Source organism: Lolium rigidum, chromosome 4 (genome assembly GCF_022539505.1).
Source record: "Lolium rigidum isolate FL_2022 chromosome 4, APGP_CSIRO_Lrig_0.1, whole genome shotgun sequence".
Taxonomy (NCBI): domain Eukaryota; kingdom Viridiplantae; phylum Streptophyta; class Magnoliopsida; order Poales; family Poaceae; genus Lolium; species Lolium rigidum.
The window spans coordinates 213,472,676-213,497,514 of NC_061511.1; the positions used below are offsets into that span (position 1 = coordinate 213,472,676).

Consider the following 24,839-nt stretch of genomic DNA (forward strand, 5'->3'; position numbering starts at 1 on the left):
ATGATCAATTCTCTTGCTGAGGTGGTGCTACTTTATAAATACTATCCATTTGATTCACTTAGGCAAAGTATTTGGATAACCAAGTAGAATAGGGTATTGGTTTCATTCTACTCACCAAAGGCATTTAGTCCATAAGCATATGTGGCTTGGTTTATACTTGTGATCCATGATACACAAGTTAGGACATAATATCTTATGTATATTGGTTCCATATGACAAGGTTTAGGGTTTTGGGAATACTTCACTAATTGAAGTATTAAATAGGCATGAGGCATGGCATTGATTCTATTCTAGTGGCTAGAGTTATCCTCCTCACTTAGGTAGAATTATTGTATCAAGGCAATGCTAGGTTGGTCTCAAATGTTTGGATAGGCAAGGTTTAGATACCATATCAATACTACTCTATATAAGGCATGAGTATTGGTTTGGTTAACTACTAATGAGTTACTTATTATTTCATGTGAAGAATGAGATCTATTGATCATATGTATAGGTTTAACTTATCAACTCAATTTATAAAGTAAGATCATGCATTAGAAATGATCCACTTATTCATCACTAATCTCTCTTCTTTAATACTTCTCTCAACACACTCACTTAGATTCTTAAGGTTTATGATCATCACCCAATTTGTAATAATCAAAGTATTGGCCTCACAACAATTCATTGGTGAATTATTGTTCTCTCTCCAAGATCAAGTATAAGTCCATATACTTGAGTATACCTCTTTAGGTTGAGCTATTGTAAATAGGTAGGGTTCCTTTAGGGTTTATGATCATTACCAAGTTGTAATAATCACAACACTTGCCTCTCTATATTTACTAGAAGAATAGGTTCTTGCTTACCATCAAGTGTGATCTAAGTCAAGTAGGGTTTAATACTTGACTTGTACTCCTTATAGCATTGATTAGTATTAATGGTCTACCTCACATAGATAGATTGAATATCAAACTAGGTTCTACCCAATGGATAGTATAAGCATATGAATGATTCTTACCTTACTCTAGGTCTAATGATATGAGTTGGAAAACAAGGTTGAAATTGTCAAGGGTTAATGAGAAATGAATATGAATGTCCTTGGCTTGGGTTCAAGCATTGTAGTGGAAAAGATATACCATGTGACTCATGGTAGGAACATTTATTTAGTAGAAGACATGGATAAGATAAGTAAATAATAGTTTCTTAATTAATTGTGTTCTTTGATTTAGGATTGAATAATTATTCATGTGTTGTTGTAAGGAATGTCATGTTGAGATCTTTTATAAGATCCTGTAGTTGATCCTTACTTAAGGTGTTGTTTGTTGTAAAACTAATTCATTTGATCTAGCCCATAGATCAAACCATCTCTACCCAAAACAAGGTTTTAGCAAAGGTCACAGTGAAGTTTATAGCGCTTGACTTGATGATCTACTTCGGTTCCGAGCAAGTCAAGTGAAACTTCGGCTATCGTGGTAGGTTTTATTTGAAAGCGCGAAAATCCCCCGGATTTTCTATGCATGAATGCAATGCACACTTTGGTGTTCTCTCATTTTATTGCCTCTAAACCTGGGATATTACAGCCTCTCCCCCTTAAACTGAACTTCGTCCCGAAGTTCGAACGCTCTCATGTTTCGGAATGTTGAAATGTCTTGAACAGATCACCATCCTGCGACTCCATGGTGATCACACTAGATATAGTGGAATATCTCTCTTGTCCAGATCCTTCCTGGAGTCTTCTGATGTTTGGCACTGATACTTTCTTTTATTCTATGATTTCTTCCAACACTCTAAGTTTCTAGTCTTACTCTTCAAAGATTCTTGGATTAAGACATCTTATTGTGTTAATGGACTTTACTAATAGTTGTGGTGACATCTTCCTATTTGGGTACTTAGAACTTGGTTCTACCAGCTACGGTAATCCAGCTGCGATGAAATATGGCACTATGGTGTACCAGCTGCGATGTCCAAACCTGATTCTAAAGGATTTGTTTAAAGTAAGGTATTGTTTTTCCCTTACTATCATAACGAGAGTAATGGTACTTGGTAAGGTATTTATAATAGACATGGTCCTGGTGGTTTAGTCCTACGAATGGATTAGACTCATTTAGTCCATCCAATCATGGCTTCTAGTTTATACTAATTATCTTCCTTTTGGTTTCTTTAGGTTCCATGAAAGGAATCTTTTTAATAGGCTTATGTTTTAGTAGGGTCAAAGTCCTTTGTATAATATCTTTTTAGGCTTTGATTGTCCTCCGATAACTTCTTCATCCAACTTCATTATCTTGGACTTACTTGAGTTCTCTTGGTTTCGAGTAATTACAATTACCCACTCAAGTTAAGGTCTAACCCTTACTTCCTCGAGATATGAACCTCGGCTTCTAGTCTGACAACCTCCTGAGAGTACTATTATATGGGTACTTCCCAGCAACCTTATAAAAATAAGATCGGACTTCCTCTCAGTTCAGACCTTTTTCTCTGTCTATCATACTCCAAATCATATTTTAATACTTCTCCTTCAACCTTCATCTCCCCCTTGGAGTTTACTAATGACCTTCTAACTTCCTTTCTTCTAATCATTAAACTCCAAGGTTAGGTAGTTGGTTTAAGTCTGGTTTATATTTTGTACCTTTCTAAAGTCTCATGAAGAATTCTTTGTGGTATATCCACACAGTTGTGGGTATCCGATGTGAATCTCCCGCCTAAATGTTTACCTGCTACGGAATACCAGCTGTGGAATACTAGCTGCGGAATCCCCCTTTCTTTTAGGGTAAAGAAAAATGTTCAGGCTGTGGGCTATCTGGTACCAGCTGCAGACTACCCAGTACCAGATGTGACTTATTGGATACCAGTTGTGACTATGTTATGGTTTTAGGTAATATCTACCTACCAGCTGGGGCTACTTTTATAGTTTTAGTTAAGATATACCTCACTTCACATACTTTCTTTTCATGATTATCCTATATCAGCTGTGGTCTGATGATACCAGCTGCGAATTCACTCGTCTATTTTCCTTCTTCTAAGGTTTGTTTTGCAAAATAACCACTTGTTAACACTATGAAAATAGTATCTTAAATGACTTCACTTGCATTCCCTTCTTCCATAATGCATACAGCTCTACTTCTTCTGCTCCATATTCACTATTTTTCTCACTTCCATGATACTTCCATGTTGAAGTACTCCTTGATTAAGGATAGAAGTGAGTTTTGGATTGGTCCTACCTTTAGAGTATTGTGGTTGCTTCCCACAATTTTACTTCCTTCTTTAAGTGAACCTTCATCTTGTCTTCAAATCTTCATAATTCGTCACTTCCTCACACGAATACCTTTACCCTCTAGACCTATAACATCAAGTAAGAGCTTGATATTGCAACATGCATTTGCATATCAAAGTCAAACTTCATGTATGGATCTAGTCAATCAATGAAAATCCAATAAAATCCAAGAAAATCCAGCTTTGTGCTTATAATACACATCCTTATATGCCTGAATATAATAGTTGGGTAAGACATCCCTAAACATCGGGATCAGATGTGTAGTATATAACACCACATAAGATAGGTTTAGGTTGTGATACTTAGCACAATACGTGAATTTCTACTATTTGTCTCAACATTTATCTTAATTGCACATTTGCAATGAGACAAACTTGAAACAAAATGGCACTGGGATAATTGAAGTTAACCTAGTTTTCTTTGGAAGTACTAACAGAATAGTATACCATATATATGTGCTATTGAGGACTACTTCCTATAGTACAATTAGTTCTAACATGTCTACTCTAAACACATGGTTGTTTAGAATATACCACCTATAACTCTGTGATTTCTCTATGTAACATGCTCTCAACAAGCCTTCTTTAAACTAAGGAATATGGTTCCAACATACTTGGTACGAGTTATTAGGATTTTAAGGCCTAAGCTTTCGAACTATTCCTTAAATCCTACTCCTCATCCTACTTCGTTAACTCACTTATGATGTTCTACTCCATCACATCATGACTCTCAAGTGAATCATACATGATAACCTAGTTTATTATTGAAAGTAGACTCATGCAACTCCTATCACTCTTCCTTACCTCCCATGATTGACTCATCATAGCTATATACTATCTTGTATAACTTATCTCCCTTACTTAACATCGACCATTTGACATTTTTAATGACTCTTACTTAACTATAACTTGCATTGGTATACTTCTTCCAATAGGATATCTTCCTTATGGTTGTATCCTCTCTTTGGACTACCATGTATTGTATACCAACTCGTGGTCTACTACCACCCATTATCTTAAGCTTCAATGGTGTTCTAGTTATTTGGAATGAAGCAAGATATCTAATTAACCTTATTTAAGAAATATAGATAAGAAAGATTGACTCAAGTGTGTCAGGATTATTCTCAAGTGAATACCCATCTCAAGTCAAAATAATAGTTGGTTTGGCTAAGACAACTTCCTATAGACACTACCAAACCTATAGGTCTCCTTTAAAGGGTTTTAATCCTAGGGTCAAAGCATTTGCTCCGATACCACTCGTGATGACCCAGACGTACCACCGCATGGTGTAGTACACAAGTTGTTGACATAACACAAGTGAAACACCGTTCCACCCATATTACATCTCTCGAGTGGTACAACGAAACATATGCGAGTCCCGGGTATGTCTATAGAAGTACACACGAGCTGTTTACATAAGATCAACACAACCTCCTACTTTACGAGTGAGGTAAAACTTCAAATAAAACTCCAGAAGAACGACTCGTAATCTATCTTATTGCTAACTCAAGTTCAAGAGCTACTTGGCTTGCTATAGAAATCTAGCTACTTAGGTGCTAGGATTAGGGAAAGATTCCCATCTATTACTAGTCTAGGTTTCCATTATAGCTGATGCAGGAGTTGACTCCATTGACTTCTTTGATTGGATTCTTCATCTCGTTGCAGTTGACTTCTTTGTCTTTGAGTTCCACGGTAGTTTCTCCTGCGGTGCCTTGCTCTAAGAAGGGGGTTCAAACGAGATAGAATGAGTACGAGCGTACTCAAGCAAGTTCATATTAGGAAATATGTGTATCATGCACTAGCTACAGCCATAGACCGGAAAGTCATAGGCCAATGCAAGTTTTTGTAAACATTTCTTCAAAAGGTTTATTTTATTCTGAAAACTATGCCCGTCGGTCTTCACAGGTTGACTAGAACTTCATGGAGTTCCTTTCCTGCCGCGTTCGCAGTTCCCTTCCCGAACGGGGAGTGACAATCACAATTCGGTATCCTCCGCAGAGGTGCGTTACTTTTCCCATAAGAGAACTTAACCTTGTTGCCAACCAAGTCATGAGCTTGTCCACACTTCCTTTGGTGTGAGGTCGGGTATAAGATCCAAGCCCACACCGCCTTCTCCGCGATCGCAAACCCACCCTTTTGTCCACCCGCACACCTCCAGTAGACTTCCCCGATAATACGGCTTTACTCATGGTGTACTTTGGACAATCCTTCATAGATCGTAGAGCCATCATCACTAATGGATGGGGATTTAAAAGGCCATCCCAACCTACGGCAGTGCCTCCAACACCCCGCCGGCTCTACCAATCCGTTGGCGTGCGAAGGGAAAAGATACGGCTGGCTTCCCCGAGCCATTATAGATCTCATGGTCAACGCGGTTTGTACGGCGCTAGAATCACCGGACGGCATTGGTAATTAATCCTAGGGTGATATAACCCATTGCAATGGAACCTCCACCATATCAACACATACCATGGTTCCATTGCCCACCACATAGTCATATTCATAATTGTAAAATAATACTTTGGTTTTCAATGCATGAGTGATAAGTATAGTACTTTGCATATAGTTTGATAAAAATAATCAAATGACATGAGCAAGCGATGAACTTGCCTTTCTTGACTGCAAGATTATGCAGGCAAAAGCTTCGATACGTGACAACTCCAAATGCTGAAATACCATCATCGTCCGGTAAGGACAATGTTTAAAGAATCGGCAAAGATGCTATAATGCATAGTATGAGATGCAATCGTCCCGCGCGTAACCTAACCTCGATGATTTAAGAGGGATGAGTTGTAAAGATTTCTTTAGGGTTGGTTGCACTTTTAGAATGGTTCTCAAACAAGGTTCTTGATGGCGTGTACTTCACACGTTCGTTGGGCAACCCCAAGAGGAAGGTATGATGAGCACAGCAGCAAGTTTTCCCTCGTAAAGAAACCAAGGTTTATCGAACCGGGGAGGAGCCAAGAAGCACGTTGAAGGTTGATGGCGGCGGGATGTAGTGCGGCGCAACACCGGAGATTCCGGCGCCAACGTGGAACCCGCACAACACAACCAAGCTACTTTGCCCCAACGAAACGAGTGAGGTTGTCAATCTCACCGGCTTGCTGTAACAAAGGATTAACCGTATTGTGTGGAAGATGATTGTTTGCGGAGAAAACAGTAAAAACAAGTATTGCAAGTAGATTGTATTTCAGTAAAGAGAATTGGACCGGGGTCCACGAGTTCACTAGAGGTGTCTCTCCCATAAGACGAACAGCATGTTGGGTGAACAAATTACAGTTGGGCAATTGACAAATAAAGAGAGCATGACAATGCACATACATATCATGATGAGTATAGTGAGATTTAATTGGGCATTACGACAAAGTACATAGACCGCCATCCAACCGCATCTATGCCTAAAAAGTCCACCTTCGAGGTTATCATCCGAACCCCCTCCGGTATTAAGTTGCAAGCAACAGACAATTGCATTAAGTATGGTGCGTAATGTAATCAACAACTACATCCTTAGACATAGCATCAATGTTTTATCCCTAGTGGCAACAGCACAACACAACCTTAGAACTTTCTGTCACTGTCCCAAGTGTCAATGCAGGCATGAACCCACTATCGAGCATAAGTACTCCCTCTTGGAGTTAAAAGCATCTACTTGGCCAGAGCATCTACTAATAACGGAGAGCATGCAAGATCATAAACAACACATAAGCATAACTTTGATAATCAACATAACAAGTATTCTCTATTCATCGGATCCCAACAAACGCAACATATAGAATTACATATAGATGATCTTGATCATGATAGGCAGCTCACAAGATCCGACAATGATAGCACAATGGGGAGAAGACAACCATCTAGCTACTGCTATGGACCCATAGTCCAGGGGTAGACTACTCACTCATCACTCCGGAGGCGACCATGGCGGTGTAGAGTCCTCCGGGAGATGAATCCCCTCTCCGGCAGGGTGCCGGAGGCGATCTCCAGGATCCCCGAGATGGGATCGGCGGCGACGGCGTCTCGGTAATGTTTTCCGTATCGTGGCTCTCGGTGCTCGGGGGTTTCGTCACGGAGGCTATTTGTAGGCGGAAGGGCAAGTCGAGAGGCGGCACGGGGGCCCACACCACGGGGCCGCGCGGCCAAGGGGGCCGCGCCGCCCTAGGGTTTGGCTCCCCGTGGCCCCTCTTCGTCTCGTCTTCGGTCTTCCGGAAGCTTCGTGAGAAAATAGGCCTCCGGGCTTTTATTTCGTCCAATTCCGAGAATATTTCTTTACTAGGATTTCGAAACCAAAAACAGCGAGAAAACGAGCAATCGGCACTTCGGCATCTTGTTAATAGGTTAGTTCCGGAAAATGCACGAATATGATATAAAGTGTGCATAAAACATGTAGATAACATCAATAATGTGGCATGGAACACAAGAAATTATCGATACGTTGGAGACGTATCAGCATCCCCAAGCTTAGTTCGCTCGTCCCGAGCAGGTAAAACGATAATAAAGATAATTTACGGAGTGACATGCCATCATAAACTTGATCATACTATTTGTAAAGCATATGTAGAGAATGCAGCGATCAAAACAATGTGTATGACATGAGTAAACAAGTGAATCATAAAGCAAAGACTTTTCATGAATAGTACTTCAAGACAAGCATCAATAAGTCTTGCATAAGAGTTAACTCATAAAGCAATAATTCAAAGTAAAGGTATTGAAGCAACACAAAAGAAGATTAAGTTTCAGCGGTTGCTTTCAACTTGTAACATGTATATCTCATGGATATTGTCAACATAGAGTAATATAATAAGTGCAATAAGCAAGTATGTAGGAATCAATGCACAGTTCACACAAGTGTTTGCTTCTTGAGGTGGAGAGAAATAGGTGAACTGACTCAACATTGAAAGTAAAAGAATGGTCCTCATAGAGGAAAAGCATCGATTGCTATATTTGTGCTAGAGCTTTGATTTTGAAAACATAAAGAGAGCATAAAAATAAAGTTTGGAGAGGTGTATGTTGTTGTCAACGAATGGTAGCGGGTACTCTAACCCCCTTGCCAGACAAACCTTCAAAGAGCGGCTCCCATTTTATTTTATTTTTGGATGGCACTCCTTCCAACCTTTCTTTCACAAACCATGGCTAACCGAATCCTCGGGTGCACTGCCAACAATCTCATACCATGAAGGAGTGCCCTTTTATTTTAGTTTTATTATGATGACACTCCTCCCAACCTTTGCTTACACAAGCCATGGCTAACCAGAATCCTTCGGGTGCCGTCCAACAATCACATACCATGGAGGAGTGTCTATTTTTGGTTAATTAATTTGGGACTCAGGAATCCCATTGCCGGCTCTTTTTGCAAAATTATTGGATAAGCGGATGAAGCCACTAGTCCATTGGTGAAAGTTGCCCAACAAGATTGAAAGATAAACACCACATACTTCCTCATGAGCTATAAAACATTGACACAAATAAGAGGTAATAAATTTTGAATTGTTTAAAGGTAGCACTCAAGCAATTTACTTTGGAATGGCGGAGAAATACCATGTAGTAGGTAGGTATGGTGGACACAAATGGCATAGTGTTGGCTCAAGTATTTGGATGCATGAGAAGTATTCCCTCTCGATACAAGGTTTAGGCTAGCAAGGTTGTTTGAGGCAAACACAAGGATGAACTAGTACAACAAAACTCACATAAAAGACATATTGTAAACATTATAAGACTCTACACCGTCTTCCTTGTTGTTCAAACTCAATACTAGAAATTATCTAGACCTTAGAGAAACCAAATATGCAAACCAAATTTTAGCATGCTCTATGTATTTCTTCATTAATGGGTGCAAAGCATATGATGCAAGAGCTTAAGCATGAGCACAACAATTGCCAAGTATCACATTACCCAAGACATTTATAGCAATTACTACATGTATCATTTTCCAATTCCAACCATATAACAATTTAACGAAGGAGAAACTTCGCCATGAATACTATGAGTAGAAACCAAGGACATATTTGTCCATATGCTACAGCGGAGTGTGTATCTCTCCCATAAAGTGAATGCTAGGATCCATTTTATTCAAACAAAACAAAAACAAAAACAAACCGACGCTCCAAGAAAAAGCACATAAGATGTGGCCGAATAAAAATGTAGTTTCGGGGAGGAACCCGATAATTTGTTGATGAAGAAGGGGATGCCTTGGGCATCCCCAAGCTTAGACGCTTGAGTCTTCTTGATATATGCAGGGGTGAACCACCGGGTGCATCCCCAAGCTTAGAGCTTTCACTCTCCTTGATCATGTTGCATCATACTCCTCTCTTGATCCTTGAAAACTTCCTCCACACCAAACTCGAAACAACTCATTAGAGGGTTAGTGCACAATATAAATTGACATATTCAGAGGTGACACAATCATTCTTAACACTTCTGGACATTGCATAATGCTACTGGACATTAGTGGATCAAAGAAATTCATCCAACATAGCGAAAGAGGCAATGCGAAATAAAAGGCAGAATCTGTCAAAACAGAACAGTTCGTATTGACGAATTTTAAAATGGCACCAGACTTGCTCAAATGAAAATGCTCAAATTGAATGAAAGTTGCGTACATATCTGAGGATCATGCACGTAAATTGGCATAATTTTCTGAGCTTCCTGCAGGGCAGTGGGCTCAGATTCGTGACAGCAAAGAAATCTGGAACTGCGCAGTAATCCAAATCTAGTACTTACTTTTCTATCAACGGCTTAACTTGGCACAACAAAACTCAAAACTAAGATAAGGAGAGGTTGCTACAGTAGTAAACAACTTCCAAGACACAAAATAAAAACAAAGTACTGTAGGTAAAAACATGGGTTGTCTCCCATAAGCGCTTTTCTTTAACGCCATTAAGATGGGCTCAGCAGTTTTAATGATGCACTCGCAAGAGATAGTATTTGAAGCAAAAGAGAGCATCAAGAGGCAAATTCAAAACACATTTAAGTCTAACATGCTTCCTATGCATAGGAATCTTGTAAATAAACAAGTTCATGAAGAGCAAAGTAACAAGCATAGGAAGATAAAACAAGTGTAGCTTCAAAAATTTCAGCACATAGAGAGGCATTTTAGTAACATGAAAATTTCTACAACCATATTTTCCTCTCTCATAATAACTTTCAGTAGCATCATGAGCAAACTCAACAATATAACTATCACATAAAGCATTCTTATCATGAGTCTCATGCATAAAATTATTACTCTCCACATAAGCATAATCAATTTTATTAGTTGTAGTGGGAGCAAATTCAACAAAGTGGCTATCATCATATATAGGAGGCATATTGTAATCATGAAAGAAAATTTTCTCCTCAATGCTTGGGGGACTAAAAAGATCATGCTCATCGAGCCAACTTCCCCAAGCTTAGAATTTTCCATAGCATTAGCAACAATGGTGTTCAAAGCATCCATAGTAATAACATTCCCATTAGCATGCATATAAAGTTCCATGGGTTTTTTAATTCTCTCTTCAAACACATCATGTCCTAATTCAAGATAAAGTTCATAAAGATCTCTCATATTTTTGTTGTTTTCCATTATGCTTAACTAGTGAAATAAAAACATGCATGATATTAAGTAAAGTAAAACAAGTAACTAATTTTTTTTGTGTTTTTGATATAGGAAACAAGATAGCAAATAAAGTAAAACTAGCAACTAATTTTTTTTGTATTTTGATTTAGTGCAGCAAACAAAGTAGTAAATAAAACTAAGCAAGACAAAAACAAAGTAAAGAGATTGAGAAGTGGAGACTCCCCTTGCAGCGTGTCTTGATCTCCCCGGCAACGGCGCCAGAAAATATGCTTGATGGCGTGTATTTCACACGTTCGTTGGGCAACCCCAAGAGGAAGGTATGATGAGCACAGCAACAAGTTTTCCCTCAGAAAGAAACCAAGGTTTATCGAACCAGGAGGAGCCAAGAAGCACGTTGAAGGTTGATGGCGGCGGGATGTAGTGCGGCGCAACACCAGAGATTCGGCGCCAACGTGGAACCTGCACAACACAACCAAGCTACTTTGCCCCAACGAAACGAGTGAGGTTGTCAATCTCACCGGCTTGCTGTAACAAAGGATTAACCGTATTGTGTGGAAGATGATTGTTTGCGAGAGAAAACGAGTAAAAACAAGTATTGCAGTAGATTGTATTTCGGTAAAGAGAATTGGACCGGGGTCCGAGTTCACTAGAGGTGTCTCTCCCATAAGACGAACGACATGTTGGGTGAACAAATTACGGTTGGGCAATTGACAAATAAAGAGAGCATGACAATGCACATACATATCATGATGAGTATAGTGAGATTTAATTGGGCATTACGACAAAGTACATAGACCGCCATCCAAGCTGCATCTATGCCTAAAAGTCCACCTTCGAGGTTATCATCCGAACCCCTCCGGTATTAAGTTGCAAGCAACGAGACAATTGCATTAAGTATGGTGCGTAATGTAATCAACAACTACATCCTTAGACATAGCATCAATGTTTTATCCCTAGTGGCAACGGCACAACACAACCTTAGAACTTTACATCCTTTGTCCCAGGTGTCAATGCGGGCATGAACCCACTATCGAGCATAAGTACTCCCTCTTGGAGTTAAAAGCATCTACTTGGCCGGAGCATCTACTAATAACGGAGAGCATGCAAGATCATAAACAACACATAAGCATAACTTTGATAATCAACATAACAAGTATTCTCTATTCATCGGATCCCAACAAACGCAACATATAGAATTACATATAGATGATCTTGATCATGATAGGCAGCTCACAAGATCCGACAATGATAGCACAATGGGGAGAAGACAACCATCTAGCTACTGCTATGGACCCATAGTCCAGGGGTAGACTACTCACTCATCACTCCGGAGGCGACCATGGCGGTGTAGAGTCCTCCGGGAGATGAATCCCCTCTCCGGCAGGGTGCGGAGAGCGATCTCCGAGGATCCCCGAGATGGGATCGGCGGCGACGGCGTCTCGGTAATGTTTTCCGTATCGTGGCTCTCGGTGCTGGGGGTTTCGTCACGGAGGCTATTTGTAGGCGGAAGGGCAAGTCGAGAGGCGGCACGGGGGCCCACACCACGAGGCCGCGCGGCCAAGGGGGGCCGCGCCGCCCTAGGGTTTGGCTCCCCGTGGCCCCTCTTCGTCTCGTCTTCGGTCTTCCGGAAGCTTCGTGAGAAAATAGGCCTCCGGGCTTTTATTTCGTCCAATTCGAGAATATTTCTTTACTAGGATTTCCGAAACCAAAAACAGCGAGAAACGACAAGCGGCACTTCGGCATCTTGTTAATAGGTTAGTTCCAGAAAATGCACGAATATGATATAAAGTGTGCATAAAACATGTAGATAACATCAATAATGTGGCATGGAACACAAGAAATTATCGATACGTTGGAGACGTATCAGTTCTTATTAGGGTTTGGTTATATTAGCATCATAACCAAGTAATATATGACATCATAACAATCATACACATAAAGAATAGTGGTGGAATAATATGTAAAGAGCAGTTGTCAATTTTAAGTTCTACGGGACATGGTTGATGATTACTTGTATTATACTTCAAAAGAATAACTTTTGAAGAACATGTTGATTAAGAAATAATAAGTACTTCAAATAAGAACTAGGGCTTCTATGGTTTGTTTAACATTTCTACTTCAAAAGAATAACTTTTGAAGAACAGGTTAAATAGGAATATAAACTACTATACATAGGAGCTATGGCTTTCTAGGGTTTACTATTGGGTTCATTTAATTTCACTAATAGGAACTAGTTGGTTCTTAACTTGGAATTGGTTTCTATATAGCAAGTATTGGTAGGTTTATTACTATGGTTGATTATAGTGTCATATCAAAGGATGATGGTCAAGATGGTTCTATAAATTAGCTATTAGGGTTTACTATGGTTTCACAATTGCTTCACTAAGTAATCTCTAATGGTTTCTAAGCTAAGTGGCTTATCATTTCCTAAGTAGGGTTTAGTGGAATAGGAGCATGTGATGTGAATTACTACACAAGGTTGATACTAGGGTTCATCATTATAGTTCTACTAGGTTTTGATGGTTAAGGTTTATCTTAATGGTATGGTATATAGGAGTGGTGATCAATGGTACTAATTCAATTAACAAGTTAGGGTTTACATTTAGGTGGCACTAGTGGATCATATAGGTTTTAAATGGGAATTAGAGACATGAAATGATGACTCATGTGAATTGGTTCTATGTTGGTAGATCCTGACTTGTATTTGTTGGTCACATAATAAGGTTCTCTATGTAAGGTGAAATTCACATGATCACATGTAACACATAACTAGGGTTTTGAGAGTTGCTTCTAATTTAGGGTGATCACATGAATTAATGAGATCAAGGTCTTACTCAAATTGAAACTAGGGTTTCTAAATTATGGTACATCTCCTAAAATTATAATTGGCAATAAAGGTGTGGTAACTAATTACTTTGAAACAAAATTAATAATGGTTTAACATTTTATTAATTTTTACAAGAATTAATATTTAGGGTAACTTTTATTTAGGTTTAATTGAGAATTAGGGTTTAACAATTTGTGATTAAGTTTTAAAATAATTAACTTGTTAATTAAAGAATGTTTAAGTGACAAAATTTGAGTTATCAAAATAATCTTGGCTATTAATATTTTCTTGATTATTACTATTTAAAGAAAATAGAAAATAGTAAATTACAAATTAGGGTTTATGAATTACTACTAATAATTAAGTTAATGTAAATATGGTAAATAAAATTAATCTTAACATTTTACTTAGTTACTTGAATAGTTAAAATTTAATTTTGGAACTTCACTAATTATTGAATTCAAATTGTATTTTAAATTATTGAAAAAGACATAATTAATAAAGATAAAAATAAGTGAATTTTTATTTTGTCACACAATTTTGTTTTATATTTTATTTGAAGAGTTTATTTTTGTGAGCATTTTGATATATTATTCATATTTTTCTGAGTTGAAATGAATTTTATATGGTTTTACAAAGTTTCAGCAATTTACTGGTTTTTAAATTAAACAACAAATACTAAATGTCTCGATTCTTTTCTACCCACAGGGACCGACTAGTGGGGCTCGTGTACACGTCGGCTGCCACGCGGGAGTGGACCAAGTCAAAAAGTGCTGCAGGGCCCCACGGCCATGTCACACTCGCCGGCGGCTTGACGCCGGCGGGCAGTTGGTGACGGCGCCGCCGCTACAGGGCACCCCGGATGCGCGGTTGGTATCAATCGAACGAGAAGAAGACGAGGAACACGATGGTGGTGGTGGAATAGGCTATTAGTCGCCGGAACTTCATCGGAAACTATGACCCACGGCGGTGCTCTCCGGCGAGGTGGCTAACTAGAGCTACAGACGTCGATAGGATGCGAAAGTATGATCTAACGGCGCGCAAACTCACCACCGAACCTGCTGGTGTGGTCGGCGACGACGATTGTTGACGGAGACGACGGCGATTGACTGTTTCCCGGCGAACCCGAGTGAAAGGGAACGGTGAAATCCTCCTGGTTCCGAGCTCCCCTTGATGCCTGCTTGCTCCCAGAAGATCTACACGCCAAGGCGCATCTCCTTGACCTAACGGTGGACTCCGGGGTGGCTTCTATCGACGGCTAGCCGGAGAACTGGCCGACCATGACGGTGTTTCCAGTGAGATATAGAGAGGGCTAGAGAGCGAATTGAAGGGCGGGGAAGAACAAGGACTATACGGTGATGATCTCCACCTATTTATAGGCCGAGGGAACCCTCGAGGACTCGACACGACGACGGCGACGGTGGAGAGGTGGCGGTCTCTGGGATGATCTAGTCTCGGCGAAGATCTTTCTCCCGCGGATAGACTCGGACGCGAGAGAGATTGGGCGAGGTTCCGAGAGTGCGACGACGTCCGAGACGAGCTTATCGTCGACGAGGTCGTGGCCTACTGGCGATGCCGCGCTGTCGACGCCGGAGAAGAGGATGACGACGTTTTCCTCTCGCACGCATTTTAAAGCAGCGAAACGGTAAGTGGTTTTGGGCTGGGCTGATCATCGGGCTTGGTGGACGTGGTGGTGATGGGGCTGCTGCGGTCTTCGCTCGGCCTCGCCAAGTAAGTTTCCCTCCATTTTCTTTTTCAAATTTCTGTTTTCTTTTCTATTTTCTGTTTTTATATTCTGGTTTGTATTTGATATTTGAATTCAAATTGATTTCTGTTTGTTTTTGCAGGTCCTAAATTATTTGAGTATCAAGATAACTTGATAATAATGCTTACTGTATAATCTTGTTGTTTAAACAAATATTTAGTTTAGGATGTAATTAATATTTTATGAGGCTTGAGTAAAATAGAAATGGTTAGTTATTCATTTTAATTCCCTTTTTAATTTAGAAACCAGATCTATTTAAGTGGTTTGAGAATTTATAACCTGTGCTTGGTAAACATATCATTAAATTTTGTTATTACTTAACAATATTGATTGTTCCCATGTATTTTATATCATGGTTAGAGTTTAAATCAAATGGTGTTGAGAATGGAATGGTTCATGATTTTATGTAGAAATTTGTTTCTAAGGGTTTAACAAAATGGTTGGATCAACTCTATATTCACTACTCTTGTTTAACAAACTCTTGTTTGAACTATTTAAAATGAATCCTAAACTCAGCATGATCAATTCTCTTGCTGAGGTGGTGCTACTTTATAAATACTATCCATTTGATTCACTTAGGCAAAGTATTTGGATAACCAAGTAGAATAGGGTATTGGTTTCATTCTACTCACCAAAGGCATTTAGTCCATAAGCATATGTGGCTTGGTTTATACTTGTGATCCATGATACACAAGTTAGGACATAATATCTTATGTATATTGGTTCCATATGACAAGGTTTAGGGTTTTGGGAATACTTCACTAATTGAAGTATTAAATAGGCATGAGGCATGGCATTGATTCTATTCTAGTGGCTAGAGTTATCCTCCTCACTTAGGTAGAATTATTGTATCAAGGCAATGCTAGGTTGGTCTCAAATGTTTGGATAGGCAAGGTTTAGATACCATATCAATACTACTCTATATAAGGCATGAGTATTGGTTTGGTTAACTACTAATGAGTTACTTATTATTTCATGTGAAGAATGAGATCTATTGATCATATGTATAGGTTTAACTTATCAACTCAATTTATAAAGTAAGATCATGCATTAGAAATGATCCACTTATTCATCACTAATCTCTCTTCTTTAATACTTCTCTCAACACACTCACTTAGATTCTTAAGGTTTATGATCATCACCCAATTTGTAATAATCAAAGTATTGGCCTCACAACAATTCATTGGTGAATTATTGTTCTCTCTCCAAGATCAAGTATAAGTCCATATACTTGAGTATACCTCTTTAGGTTGAGCTATTGTAAATAGGTAGGGTTCCTTTAGGGTTTATGATCATTACCAAGTTGTAATAATCACAACACTTGCCTCTCTATATTTACTAGAAGAATAGGTTCTTGCTTACCATCAAGTGTGATCTAAGTCAAGTAGGGTTTAATACTTGACTTGTACTCCTTATAGCATTGATTAGTATTAATGGTCTACCTCACATAGATAGATTGAATATCAAACTAGGTTCTACCCAATGGATAGTATAAGCATATGAATGATTCTTACCTTACTCTAGGTTTAATGATATGAGTTGGAAAACAAGGTTGAAATGGTCAAGGGTTAATGAGAAATGAATATGAATGTCCTTGGCTTGGGTTCAAGCATTGTAGTGGAAAAGATATACCATGTGACTCATGGTAGGAACATTTATTTAGTAGAAGACATGGATAAGATAAGTAAATAATAGTTTCTTAATTAATTGTGTTCTTTGATTTAGGATTGAATAATTATTCATGTGTTGTTGTAAGGAATGTCATGTTGAGATCTTTTATAAGATCTTGTAGTTGATCCTTACTTAAGGTGTTGTTTGTTGTAAAACTAATTCATTTGATCTAGCCCATAGATCAAACCATCTCTACCCAAAACAAGGTTTTAGCAAAGGTCACAGTGAAGTTTATAGCGCTTGACTTGATGATCTACTTCGGTTCCGAGCAAGTCAAGTGAAACTTCGATTCTCGTGGTAGGTTTTATTTGAAAGCGCGAAAATCCCCCGGATTTTCTATGCATGAATGCAATGCACACTTTGGTGTTCTCTCATTTTATTGACTCTAAACCTGGGATATTACATTGCGGTAGGAATTTTTTTGTTTTCTATGCTACGAATCCCATCACAAAATGCTTGCCAAGATCAATGATAATGCATACTCGATAGATCTTCCACTTAATGAGTTTGGTGTCAGTAATTCTTTCAATGTTGTTGATTTGACACCATATGACGGAGAAGACCTTGGAGCGTCGAGGTCGACGCCTTTTGAAGGGGGGGAGATGATGAGGACATCCCTACCTCACTACCACCTCCGTCATTACCAAATGAAGATGAACCTGCTGTGAAGCTCAAGTCCAATGAAGTTCGGATTGGACCTATTACAAGAGCTCGTGCGAAGCTACTTAAACAACAAGTGAACTTGTTCCTAAACGATACTTTGATTGATCAGAACTTTATACTACCTAAGTCCTATTACTTATGTATCATCAGGTATGAAGAGGAGACAAGCATCACACGAGGAGGAGAGGAGCAGCTGGACGTGAAGATGGACGTGGAGCTGGACATGAAGATATCTCATGGACGCGCGAGGGAGGAGCGGGAGGCATGCGCGAGACGAGAAGACGAAGTCCAGGCCGGCCCAGCACCCGGTCAGACCGGCCGCCACGCCGGCGCGCCCGGTCCCTGGCCCGGTCCAACCGTGCGGCAGGCCGGATCCACCCCGGCGCCGACTTGGCGCCACGCTCATGCCAACCGGGAGCGTTACTGCGCGACAATTCCCACGCCCGGTTGCAACCCGGTCCCTGGCCCGGTTTGAACCGGCCAGCCCGGTCCCAGGCCCGGTCGACCGGCCCCCAGACCGGCCGTGTCCGAGTCTGTCTCGACTAGATCTATTCTGGGTCAGTTATTCTTGTATCTTTTCGACCAGAAGTTGTACCGGACGCCTATATAAGTGCCCAGGACGCCCCCTAGCTGCTTTAGACCACGTTTAAGATAAACCCTAGTTCTTAGTTGTTTGCTCTGCAAAACTATTGAATTCCCTACACCATATTGCTTGATATTGTGTAGATCTGAAAAGTCTTGTGTGATCTGCTGTTCCATTGGGAATTAGACGGTTGCAACTTACCGCTTCGTGGTCGGCGGCTATGTGCGCAAAGTGTGTGGAGTTGCGAATATCTTGCAGGGTTGAGAGCTGTTGCATTGGCGACAGGGACCAATCGAGAGATCTCGTTGCGTCATAGAAGTTAACATCCACTTCATCCAAGTTACCTCCGCTGCAATCACCCCGTGATCATCGTCACCACCGTTGCTTACTGAGAAGATCGGGCCACCCGTTATCATGTTGTTTGTCTTCGTGGTCGGCGACGTGGTGATGCTTGTGACCGGCGTGATCGGCGGTGTCATGGTGGTCTCGTCTTCGTGGTCGACGACATGGTGATGTTTGTGGCCGGCGTCACCGACTGCATCATGGTTGTCTTCGTCCTCGTTGTCGGCGAGATGGTGATACTTATGGCCGGCGTGAACGACGGTGCCATGGTGGTCTTCATCTACGTGGTCGGCGATGTGTCCATGCTTGTGACCGGTATGACAGACAATGTCATGGTGGTCTTCATCTTCGTGGTCGGCGACGTGCCCATGCTTGTGACCGGCGTGACCGGCGGTGTCATGGTGCTCTTCGTCTTCGTGGTCGACGACGTGATGATGGTTTTGACTGGCGTGACGGTGGTGCCATGGTGGTGTCTGCTTTCGGAATCGTCGACGTGCCAAAGAAGTGAGAGGTAAGGACGTAAGGTCACCATGTGGATAAATGGTGAGGCTAGAACTGGGCTCGTATGTAACCAAACGATGGGGCCTGGCTTCGTTCTCAGGCGCGCAAAAGACCACACAGCCTACCAAACGACCCGGCTTTCATGGCCCATGGCCCGTTCGTGATGCGTAGGTGAGCCCATCTCGCTTGTGCAGTGAGCCATGATTTCGATGCAAGCAACCAAACGCGCCCTAGCTATTGCAGCAGGGTCACCAACGATGCGACAAAGAGCAGATGTCTGCGGGTAAGGAAGAGAGGAGGGGCTCGGGGTGAGGGATGGAGATGGGATGGATAGGTCGAAGGAGAGGAGGAGCTAGGACTCCTGGCGGCGCTAGCAGGGGTCAAACGGAACGAGGGAAGCGACCTGGTCTGCAGGCAGGACTTGGGCCACTTGGGCCTGGCGGGCTGGGTCGGGAAAAGAAAAGGTTTTACGGGGCTCTCAGATCTTCAAATTGGTGCACCTACTCCACACTCTCATTCGACGACTGTGCACATCAGCAGCAGTGTGTATTGTGTACTATGGATGCGTGTAATTTAGATTGGACCTGATATTATAACCTTCTACTGATGCGTGCCTTGTAATCTTGAGATTTAGATTGGGCATCACCATGGATCATTCCGCCATCTAACCCAACTTTGTTGGTCACGACCTGAATCATCTACTGAGTTGCTTTATAATTTTACAGATTATTATTCTTGCTAAGTTTTGTGTTTGGTCCTGGTCCTCACCTAACTGACAATTCAGACGTAGACCCATGATTTACTTACTTTCGAGTGATTCTTTTGCTGAGTTGGCTGTATTTTGGAATTTTCTATTTAATCCTAGGGTATTAATTAATTAATTAATTCCTCCTAAGATTAGCAGTGATCCATCATTTCAAAAGATTTTTGTACCAATATATTTCAGTTTTGGCATCCCACAATTATCATCTATTTGTTTATATCTTGTGATAACGTAAATCAATCCTTCGTAATGCATAAGCATATTTTCACAGCAATCGTGCGGGCATGTTTAAAGTAACTTTTGAGCTCCTCATCCATGGCTTCATCATGAATAGAACAAAATGTAAACATTTTTTTCGATGGCACAAAGCACGAGAAGTTTCATCACTAGTTGTATAGAAAAGGAAAAGAAGTGGCCTCGACATGGATGGATGAACACCTGACGGGTGTTGAGTTGCCTTGAACCAAATGATCCATCAAAGAAACGATCGCGCGCGAAGACGGCCACTTGTACTGCCAAAGGCTGTGGCCATGGCGGGAGCCCCTGCCACCCAGACCCAGCTCGCCGCACACCTCTCCTCCATTTCGCCCTCCTCCTCCTCGCCATTACCGTCGTCATACAGTGCCTCAAAGACCACCGGAAACTCACCGGCGATGAGCTTCTGTCTCGCTGCCCCACGGCGCACCTTCCCTGATGTGGTCTTGGGCAGTTGGGCACCGCACCGGCCTCGACCAACATCAGCCGCCCAACCCTCACACCTTGGGCCTCCCACAACGCTCGCCTTATAGACCTCTGTTATCACCCCGCCGGCCGCCGCCCTTGTGCAGCTCCGCGACGACGCACATTTGCTCGGGTGGCGCTGTGAAAGCGGCGATGCAGCCGCCTCTCAGGCGGTCCCCCGCGCTGCCGAATGCCACCGTCTCGATGTAGTGCGCGTGCACTCGGCCCGCCCCGCCGTCTTTCAGTACTGACACGATCACAACGTCGACGCTCCGGCCGACAATGTACAGGTACCGCTCCGCCCCCGTGATCACGCCGCGGTCGCCCGTGCGCACGAAGCACGACGACGACGACGACCCGGCCCTCCCCGGGCCCGGCATCCTCGCGCAGAACGCCTCGAGGCTCGCCGACGGGTGCCCGAGGTACCCGACGCGTTGCTTGGCGATGAAGCCCACACCTCCCCCTCGACGCCGTCCGCCACCGGCTCGCTGCTCTCCTCGTTCACCACAGCGATCTCGATCTCCGGCGCTTCGTGCGCCATGGACGACGACGAAAGCCTCGCGGACGGCAGGAGCTCCTTGTACGACGGGAGCTCTTCCACGCGCTGGCTGGTGCTCCGCCACGCCGTGGACACGAACGTGCAGTTCTCGGCGAGGCCGTACGACGGCGAGATGGACCCCGCGTGCAGCCCGTCGCGGCTGAACTCGTGCACGAACTCGTCCACGCACGCCTTGTAGATTGTCTCGTTTATCAGGATCAGGTTGCGCAGGCTGCCCAGCTGCACCGGTCGACGCGCACGGGCGTGCACGTCGCCCTGAACTCGGAGATGAGCTCCAGCCAGAGGCGCGGGCGGCGGAGGAATGCGTCGGGGGACGCGAGCACGCAGGTGGCGCCGGAGACGACGGTAAGGAGGAGGAACATGAGGCCGCAGTCGTGGTACTGTGGCAGCCACGAAACGATCACGCTGGCCGGGCCGAGGTCGTAAGCCCTTCTCGCCGCCCGCACGTTATGGGCTGCCGATCCGGCCGTCACAACCACTTGCTTCGGGACGCCCGTTGCGCCGGACGTGTACTGGATCAGGTACGTGTCGTCCGCCCCGCACCCCGCCGCCACGGTGGAACCTTCTCCTCCATCCAGCTCCTCGACGGACAGCCACTGCAGTCCGCTCAGCGCGGCGGTGATCATGCCCGACGCGCCAGCGACGGCGTCGACGTAGCTCGCGTCGGCAACGGCGGCGCAGGGCCTCGTCTGCGACACGGCGCGCAGGAGGTGCGCGTGCGCCGGGCAAGGCCTGGACGGGTTGGGCGGTATGACGGGCACCGCCGTGAGCCCCGCGCGCTGGCACGCGAAGAGGAGCTCGACGAGGCCGAGCCCCGGCGAGGCGAGCACGAGCACGGTGTCACCTCGCCGGAGCGTCCCGAGGAGCCCGGACGCCATGCGTTCCACCGCGGCGTCGAGCTGGGAGTAGGTGAGTGCCGTGCACGACATGTCGCCGGTGGCCGCGTCGTCGTCGGCCCAGACGCTTGGCTCCGAACGCCGGAAGCTTGGCCCAGACGGGCAGGTACCGGTGCACCACCGGTTTGTCCGGGTAGCACGGGTCGTAGTTCTCGGTGGCCATGGCCGTACCTAGCTACGTACGTACTACAGCTAGCCAATTTTTTAACCTGAAACCTTTCTCCTCCTACTCACTCGACCAGCTGTCAGCTGCCTGTGTACTACTATAAAACTCATGCAGCTATGCAGTGCGGTGCTATTTATAGTGTGCCATTGCAACACCAACACTGCACGCCCGATGATCAGACGGATCAAGACGATCGAGGTGCTTGTTGTCACTCACTCACTCTCTTGGGTGCATCCCGGCAATGGCGGATATCTGAGAGCATATACCACAGCTGCTTATTTTTGCCGCGCTTAACAGTCTCTTGATCGAGACCTGCACTAATCCTACTCATCAGTGATGATAGAAATCTCTGCTTCATGTCAAAATCATCTACTCCCCAGCTCGTTAATGACGAGGAAACTGGCCGGAGAATGGCCCCATGGAATTTGGTATCCCTTCAGGTATATTCACGCAATCACAGTCACAGAAATATATTCTTCTTTCACAGGGCTAATATTTTTGGGAAGAGCAAGGGGGCATATCCTGGCATGATGATGTGTTGGTGAGCTCACCTGAGAGGTTCTGCCGCCCAGCTATTTGTGCCTGCACCTGTTAGGGCATCTCCAACCGGGCGACCCAAACGGACGCGCTGGGCCGTCCGTTTTGGGCCGTTTGCGTGCCCGAGCGGACGCGCGGACGGTGCCCCGCGTCCGCGCGTCCGTTTGGGTCGCGCGCTGCGCCCAACGCGCCAGATTTGGGTCGCGGCGCCCCATGGTATGTTTTTTCTTGTAAATTCACTAGAAAAACGCAAAATAAATTATAGAAAAAATATATAAAATAGTTGAAATGCTCTAAATGTATTATACATTACATAGTTCATGTAATCAAGGATAAAGTATTCAAATAAAATGAAGAAACGATACAAAATGCTCTAGGCTTCTTCTTCATCATTGTTGTTTGCAGCATTGTTGCCTACATGCTGCCACATGTGCTCGACCAAATCAGCCTGAAGCTGGTTGTGTACAGACTAGATCTCGAATTTCATGGTGCGCATGAAGAATGTCCTGGAATGATGCCGGAGCACGTTGAGGAGTAACCAACTCTCCTTGGCCGTCCCGAGTCATTATCAAAGAGTGAATCATCCCGCTCTACCTCAACAATCATGTTATGCATGATTACACAAGCGGTCATCACCTCCCACAGAGTTTGCACATCCCGGGCTCGGCAGGGGTGTCCGACGATAGCCCAACGAGCTTGGAGGATGCCAAACGCCCGCTCGACATCTTTCCGGGCTGCCTCCTGCTCTTTGGCAAACCTTGCCTCCTGCTCCGAGCTGGGGTTTCGGATTGTCTTCACGAGTGTAGCCCAAGGTGGATAGATACCATCGGCAAGGTAGTACCCCTTGGTGTAGTGGTGGCCATTGATCTCAAAATCCACATCGGGGGACTGACCGTACGCTAGCCTATCAAACACCGGAGAGCGCCGCAGACATTGATGTCATTGTGCGAGCCAGCCATTCCGAAGAATGAGTGCCAAATCCATGTGTCATGGGAAGCAACAGCTTCAAGAATGACCGTGCACCCCTCGGAATGGCCGTCGTATGACCCCTGCCAACCAAAGGGGCAGTTCTTCCACTCCCAATGCATGCGGTCTATGCTGCCAAGCATCCCAGAAACCCCACGGAAGCGTTGATCGACAACGGACGAGCTGTGTCCTCTGCATTTGGTTGCCGGAGGTACTGTTCTCCGAACGAACCGATCACCGCTCTGCAGAACCTCGTACATCGATTCCGGGCCGGTTGACTCACTCATGCGCGTGTACTCATCTACGAAATCACCGGCAACGCCATATGCGAGCATCCTAATCGCTGCCGTGCATTTCGGTACGAAGAGAGGCCTACCTTGCCAAGTGCATCCACTTTCGCACGAAGTAGTCGTCGTAGATCTTGACGCCATCCATTATCCGGCGGAACGGCGGCCTCGTTCATCCGAAAACGACGGCGAAACAAGTGCGGCACGAACAATGGATTGGGTTGGAAGTAGTCGTTGTAGAGCTGGTCGTGGCCGCGTTCTCTTTTGCGGTCCAAGGCGGCCGCGCGCCCGGCAAGGACCCCGGAACACGGGGATCTGCGAGACAATGTGCTCGTGGATGAGCACCGCGAGCATCCGAGAAAAATTCGTCGTCGGACTCCTCTTCGACGACGTGTCGATGAAGTTCTTGAAGTAGTACTCGTCGTCGCTGTCCACCATGATCCGAAAAGGGACACATATTAGTTCGAGCTTTTGAACGAACACCTCGCGAGCGGAGGCGATCCAAATGCTTCTCTAGGGGCCTGCAGCCATGGCCGTCTCAGCCGACTTGCGGTCCGGAAACACGGTGCGGGAGGGCTCACCTCCGGCGGAAACGCGCGCAGCTGCGCGAACGGCGGGAGGTGTCGCGACGGTGAGAGGACAACAACGCCGGCGCCGGCGTCCTCCGACTTCGCTACGACGCGGCGAAAGCGGCGCGGGACCTCGACCTATGCTTCCGCCCGCTTGCCGGCGTCTCGACGACGATGGCCGGCGTCGACGCGCTCCGAAATCGCCGGTCCGTGGGTGGCGGCG

General features: G+C 44.0%; 1 pseudogene; it reads right to left on the reverse strand.

Annotated features, from left to right (window-relative positions):
• Positions 1 to 20,391: 20,391 nt before the first annotated feature.
• Positions 20,392 to 22,254, reverse strand: LOC124648215 (annotated as a pseudogene).
• Between the last annotated feature and the right edge of the window lie 2,585 nt (positions 22,255 to 24,839).